Consider the following 7,596-nt stretch of genomic DNA (forward strand, 5'->3'; position numbering starts at 1 on the left):
ATTAATTCTGCAGACAGGGTGCACAAGCAGAGATGCACATAGGCAGATATTGTGCATAATTTTCCCATTATGTCTGGCACTACAGTTTGCAAAAATACACTGCATAAATTGTGATGCGACTTAACAGGAATTTAAAAGATAGAGTACACAGAAAATTCATGTATATTTCTGAACCAGCCATACTACAAAGGATTCAGATTATGCCTCAAACAGCATGATAGCTTTTATTTATTTTGGAAAGGGAACTCTACATACATATCAGACGGTCTCGGAATTCTCACACTTCTGCCTCAGTTTCCTGAGTGCTGGGATTTCAGGTCTTTCTTCTAACACCAATCTCCTTTTCATTTGATATGTCAATACTAAAACAAAATATTCTCAATTTTACAGAGAGAGATTGGAATGGGAATTCTAATTACAGTAAGAATTATACTAAAATGTTTTTATTATTGTTATTTTTTATTATTTTAGTGTGAGAGAGACAGAGACAGAGAGACAGAGATAGAGAGAGACAGAGAGACAGAGGGAGTCCAGCATATGTGCCACACCGTGGGTTTTGAAGTCAGAAGACAACTTTGAGGGCTCAGTTCTCTCCTTCTTCCTAGTTGCTGAGATAGTCTCCCTTCTTTCTGGCACACAGTGTGTGCCCTGCTACCTGGCCCACCAGCTCCCTATTGGTTCTTTTCTCTCCATCTCCCATCTTGCTGTAGAAATGCTACTACTGGAGATGTATGCTACCTTATCTAAATTTTCCACATGGTGCCAGGAATCTAACTCAGATCACCAGGGTCGCATGGTAAGCACTTTATTCACTGAAGCAACTTGATGGCCCATATTTTAGTATTTTAAAGGAAAGATTAATCAAAGATAATAGAATCTAGTTTCTTATATTTTATTGTTTTCCCAGCAATAGTCCCTGAAAACATCTAGAAACATTTATCTTTCAAACTTTAAAAATAATGCATTCTCATTTCTAACACTTATTCTAATATATATTTTTATTGTCATTTCCCTTCTTATTTCCTGTTCATCACTCCTGATTTGACCAAGTTCCTGATCTGGTCTCCAATTCCAGCAATGTCATTCTTTCCAGGCCAATCAGAGCTCGACGTACTCGTGAGAATTCCTCATCCAAGGATGTGCAGTTGTGTCAAATAGACAAATTGGCTAGTTTTTTAATTCAACATTTTTTTCTACATCCTGACCACATTTTACTTCCATAGAATTTTTCAACACAGGTGTAGGTAAAACTGCTTTCTTTATCATCATACCTATTTCATTTTTTAACATATGTCAATATAAAGACTGTTTTATTCTCAAGTTTACAGAGAGAAATGAGAAATTGAGATTGTAATTCCAACTAAGAATTATATTGAAAAAGTTTTTTTTTTTTTTTAATTTTATTGTAATTGCTACAATGGAAGAGAGAGCGGGTATAAAACAGACAATAGCTATTTTGTAAGTGGTAGAAAGATGACAGTCATGGTTGCTACAGTGCCAGTGAGTCAGGCAGGGCTTCTTCAGAGGGAAACATTTGTTACCAAATAAATGCAAGTAGGGTTGTTCTCCTTTGTGAGCAAATGCGTGAGTTGCGTGAATGTCTTGACTCTAGCTCTTTCCCTGTTCTCCTTTTTGTCATGTGATTCTGTGCTTGGGGGGAATGTATTTCCTTATTCTTTGGTTTAGGTTGGTCACAGGATAAGCTTGGATGATGAAATGGATGTAATTGATGTGTGAGATGTTATCAGATGAGTGTAACTGTCTTTTCACTGTCCCTCTTCTTGCTCTACTGTGTAAAGCTCAGCTAAGACAGCCATTTCTTATTGTTAATGTGATGGAGCATGATTTTATATTTGAATTAGTCTTATTTCTTCTGCAAGCCTACTATTAATATATTAACATGCTTACTCATTTTCCTTTGGATACTCAATCTTCCAAAAGATTTTGGATGTTAAGGAGGACATTTCATTTTTTTTTTTTAAATGTTACAATGTTTCTCTGTTTTTCTATTTTATTTTCATTTTTTTTGTTGAGGAGATTTTAGAATCTAATAATAAAATCATCATCATTCTAAATTTTATCTCATTTTAAAAAATCTTTTGCTTGTCTTGCTTGTTTGTCATATCTTATTTAGGAATGTTTCCACATCCAAAAGGCACAAGATCATCCAAAAAGCACAGGATCACCCACAAAGCACAAAATCATCCAGTCACAGCGTCTGCAACAATTTTTCTCACCTTTAAAATATTCTCAGTGATGTGGACTTCGCTTTGGAATAAGAGGCTAGGTAGATTTCTTCTTTACCCACAAATACTTGATATATTTCTCCAAATGCATTTTTAAAATAATCAAGTTTTTTCTTTAAAAATTAAAAATGGGGCTGGAGAGATGACTCAGCAGTTAAGAGCACCGTGTTTCCAGAGGACCAGCATTTGATTTCCAGCACGCGCATGGTGGTCCACAATTTATAACTCCAGGTCTAGAAGATCTGACACCGTCTTTTGGCTTCCATAGTCAGCAGGCACATGTCTTATACATAGATGTATATATGTGCAGGTACAAACATTTTTGCACATAAAATAAAAATAAATAAAATCTCAAAATTTTAGACTAGATTAAACTTTTATAATTAGTTCTCAACCCCCCCAAAATTATGCATTCTGTACCACTGATTATCAATTACTACTGAATCCAATTGCAAGAGCACTGATACAGTTAGTGTTTTTAATAATTTAAAAATATTTTAATTCATTTTGGGTGCCAATGCTTTGCCTGCCTGCATACCTAGTTCCCATAGAGCCCGGAAAAGGTGTTGGAACATCTGGAACTGTAGTTACACATGCTTGTGAGCCACAATGTGGGTGCAGAGAATCTACCCTGAGTCATCTAAAAGAGCTGTCATTGCTCTTAATCCATGAGCAATCTGTCTAGCACCTGTAATTAGTATTTTATCCATTCTTTTGTTCTCTGGAATTATACTGGATATTTATTTCTCTATGCCATACTTAAAATAACAGACTATGTATAAAAATGATACTCTTAATTGGTCATCTAATTTCAAGTGGTGAACCATGAAACCTTACAGAAATGAGTGAATTAGTCTGATCACTCGGTTGTATTTATATATTTGTTCATTTGTATGCATATGTAACAAAAACAATTAAAGAAAAAGAGGCCATGTATTTGTCAGGAAGCCATAAAGGGAGAGTCACTGGAAGGATTGCAGAAGGAAGACAGGGTACAATCTACACATAGTACATACATGTAAAATTGAAAGAAAATGATCGTAAGTTATTGAACATGTTGGCCTGTTAAGAATTAGATAAGAAGAGAGTTTTTGTTAAATTATAGAGGTTGATGTTTGTTGACTATGATGTAAAATCAAATACTATGCTAGTGTTATAGTAAAAACCCAATAAGGGTTTAAAGGACTAAGTAAACATGTGGAAATATTGCAAGTGAAATGCCTTAGGAAGCCCCAGCTCCTTATTTCTTTGGTGTTTCATAAGCAGGAATCAACTTCAGTCTCCAATGGTGATATAACTTCATATTTTTAAATGTATTGGTATACTTTAATAGCTCATAACTGAGAATGGCATTGTCTTAAGTTATTTTAGAATTTTACTAAGTATTTAAAAGCAAAATACTAATTATTATTGAAATCTATGTTGGCAATTTGACTTTAAGAAAATGTATTACTATGTGAGTATAAATTTTATACTGTATTTATCAATACCACATTACAGCATTTACTGAACTTTTATATAATTAAATTATTGATTCCCCAGTATCTAAAAGTAATATTTCAGTCTACTAGCAGCTAACATTAACTTTAAAATACTTAGGAGTATTCTAAATATTTTGATCCAAGGTCTTAAACACCTTACATATTTAGGAGCAAATGTGACATCAGCAGAAGTCTTTTTCCTGTACTACATGATGTATTACCTTCAGGATGATAAATATTTATTTTAAATAGAAAGAGATTGGCACAATAAATTACAGTTGAGGAGTGTTCCAGATTAACTCAAGTGTTTCAACAGAAATGTTCCTTCAGGTTATTTTCCCAACCTCAGGGGATTTGCCTGTTATTTGCATCACATTTTGTTTTTGTCCACATCCTGAGGAGTGTTAATATGTTCCTTGAACTCACCAACTTTTATGCATAACATTTCTTATTTTTTATAGCTGTTACTTCAAGCAATATAGAAATGTCTGCATAAAGGCACACAGTGTTGTAATTCAAAAGTTAAGGTTGACTTTCATGGGGATCTTAAATGAAATAAATTTATCAATGAACAAAATTAAATGCAGATAATTATCAGAGGAGTGAAGCTAGGAAAATTCATACCCCTTCTCACTATATAATTTCCCCACTTTTGTGGTCACAGTGGTTAAGAGCACAGCTGGGGAGGGAAATGTGGACGGGGAAGGCAACTGACTACTTGCACGTGGCTGCCCAGATGCAGTACTTCTCAGGGATGTGGGGACAGATCTTTCTGGGCAGCTCAGCTTGTCTTTGTATTTAGAACAGTGATGAAGAAACAATGCAACATTATTTGTTAATGTGTTCATCCATTCTTTCCTTTGGTACTGTGTTTAGCAAGAGATACAAAGTCTTGTAACTGTAGTCTTCAATGCCATAATACTTAAAGTCCATAGAGGAATCACAGAACAAAGTAGTCACAAATTGGTGTGGTACTGACAGTAATAAGCATATAATGGTATAGGGATACACAGATCAGCCAAATCCTGATCTATAAGGCAAATGCCCTTCCAGAGAAGATAATATCTTAGATGTAATGAAAATGAAGATAGACCAGAAATTACCCAAGGTACTTTACACAATAGGCTTCTGAAGATGGACATATCCTGATTATAAGAGCATATGCACAGGACAAACAGGCTCTGTAGATGTGACTACAGTAAGCATACTGAAATGGAGAGATTATTCTCATCTTAGTAAATTTAATATAACCACATCTGTTCTCCTTAGGGGAAGGGAAGAGGGCAACATCCAAAGAAGAAACTATGATAAGGGAAACAGAGGTTGCAAGTATCCATAGCCATGATAGAGGGACGATCTGGACTCTAGAGTCTAGAGACTACTATTTGCATGAGAAATGAGAAAAGCAAGGAATGAATTCTCTAGCGATTCCAGAACAATGCAGTCCAGTGAACACTTGGATCTTTAGCCATCTATGATTTGTTTTGGATATCCAACTCCTTGATACATAGGGGAATACATTTGTTTTATCTACAAATGACACCCTTTTGCAAAGGAAAACCTAGTTTTGACCATTGCAATCTACAGTTTTCATCTGTTCAGGCCCCAAGCATGCTGCCACAGTCTCTATGAATCTTATGTGATAATCCATTGCTAGTATGATATGTGTATATATGAGTTTGTGTTTGTATGTATGTTAATTCTTTCTAGATCCTTGTAGAATTTTACCGTTAGTTATTATAATTAAAAATGGTCAGATGTAGACAATCTTATATTTAATATAGGTCTTTGCAATATCTAATTTGTATCTTACTATTTGAAACTAAGTCTGGTCAGAAGAAAGCCTCCATACAGAAACTTGTATTCTAGAAATTGAGGGTTTTCACTAAGTTTTCAAGTACACTCAGATGTTCAGATGATGTAGGGAGGAAGAATTCCCATACAAGAGCAAGAGAAATGTGGTATCTTCATGGAAATGCTAACTTACAGCGTGGCAACTTGGGCCCCCAAATTATTAAATGCCTTTCATGGAAAAGATTTATTTTATAGGTAGGTGTGTGTGTGTGTGTGTGTGTGTGTATGTATGTATGTACATGCCTGTGTGAACTTATGTGTACTATGTGCATGTAGGAACCCCAGAAGACCAGAAGGGAACAGCACATGCCCTGGAACTGGAGTTATAGGCAGTTTTGAGCTGCCATGTGGGTACAGAAAACTTAACTGAGGTCTTCTACAAGAACAGCAAGTTCTTAAATGCTGAGCAATCTCTCCGGCCCCCACATGAAGTTCTCTCTCTCTCTCTCTCTCTCTCTCTCTCTCTCTCTCTCTCTCTCTCTCTCTCTCTTTCTTCTTCTTCTTCTTCTTCTTCTTCTTCTTCTTCTNCTCTCTCTCTCTCTCTCTCTTTCTTCTTCTTCTTCTTCTTCTTCTTCTTCTTCTTCTTCTTCTTCTTCTTCTTCTTCTTCTTCTTCTTCTTCTTCAGCATTCCTCCACTTCCTGGTCCCTCCCTCACAGAGTTCCTCCCCTATACTAAAGAACGTACATGGGCTGGAACAAGGCTCCCAGCACATCTGAAGCAGACATGAAGCTCACTCTCTATGGCTGCCTTGTCTGGCCCCAGTGGGAGACAATGTGCCACACGAAGTTCTTAATGCCACGAATCTTTGCAAGTGTACCCAGCCCTTATAGGGCAAATAACAACATTCAAATTGCTTGCTAAATTGTAGACCTCCATCAACTCTGTCATTTCTTCCTGTCACAAATGCCTGGAATATGTGTTCTTCAGCAAGTCATAGCTCATAGACATGATTCACCACACCACTCACCAAGTGAGCAGTTCCTATCCATCTTGTTTCAACTACATTGGCATCCTCATTAAGACTAGGATGTGAGTACATTATTACAACTGCTTGTAGTAAATCACATGTATGCTCACAGAAGATAGTTAAAGATGTTGCCACTGGTTTAAGACAGTAGAACTTCTTATAATTATAGTTAGGGAGCTAATAAATCATGAATATCAGCAAGCAGGTCACCTAGGGCGCAGAGTGGGCAGACACCCCCACAGTCCCTAGAGGACTGCCCATGCGATCTTAGGAACATTGGTAAGTGGAACACAACTTCTGCACCAACCCAATCGTGCAAGGGACCTGAGACAGCACTAGGGAAGCAGAGAACTGGCCTGACCAGGGGCACAAATCCCTCCCGGTCTGCGCCAGCACCAGGTCACCTAGGTCGCGGAGTGGGCAGACACCCCCACGGTCCCTAGAGGACTGCCCACACAATCTTTGGATCACTGGTGAGTGGAACACAACTTCTGCTCCAATCCAATCGTGCAAGGGACCTGAGATAGCACTAGGGCAGCAGAGAACCTGCCTGTCCAGGGGCACAAGCCCCTTCTGGTCTGCACCAGCACTGGGTCACCTAGGGCACTGATTCTGCGGACACCCCCACAGTTTCTAGCGGACCGCCCAAGTGATCTTAGGATCACTGGTGAGTGGAATACAACAGCTTCTCCAATCCAACAGTGATAGGTCTGTGACAGCAGGAACAAGGACACCAGAGCCTTTCCTGACCAGAGGCTCAGGTTCCTTTTAATCAGTTCAGGTTTACCTTGGTTTCAAACAGACCAGACAACTCCACGATCCTCAAAGGAGACACCACTTCCATGTATTGTAACACTCCCAAGATCTTAGGACAACAGGATCTCAGGAAAACAGGGGCTGGGTCATACTAGTATTTGAGTGTCTCAGAGGAACTTGACTGCCAAAAACCCAGACACGCCCAGAATCTCAGGTTCACAGGAGCCCACAATCAAAGAATCACAGAGAAATCTGAACTCTGAGAAGTCCTGAATCAACTGGGATTATAGG

The sequence above is a fragment of the Mus pahari genome, chromosome 11 (assembly GCF_900095145.1).
Source record: "Mus pahari chromosome 11, PAHARI_EIJ_v1.1, whole genome shotgun sequence".
NCBI classification, from domain to species: Eukaryota; Metazoa; Chordata; class Mammalia; order Rodentia; family Muridae; genus Mus; species Mus pahari.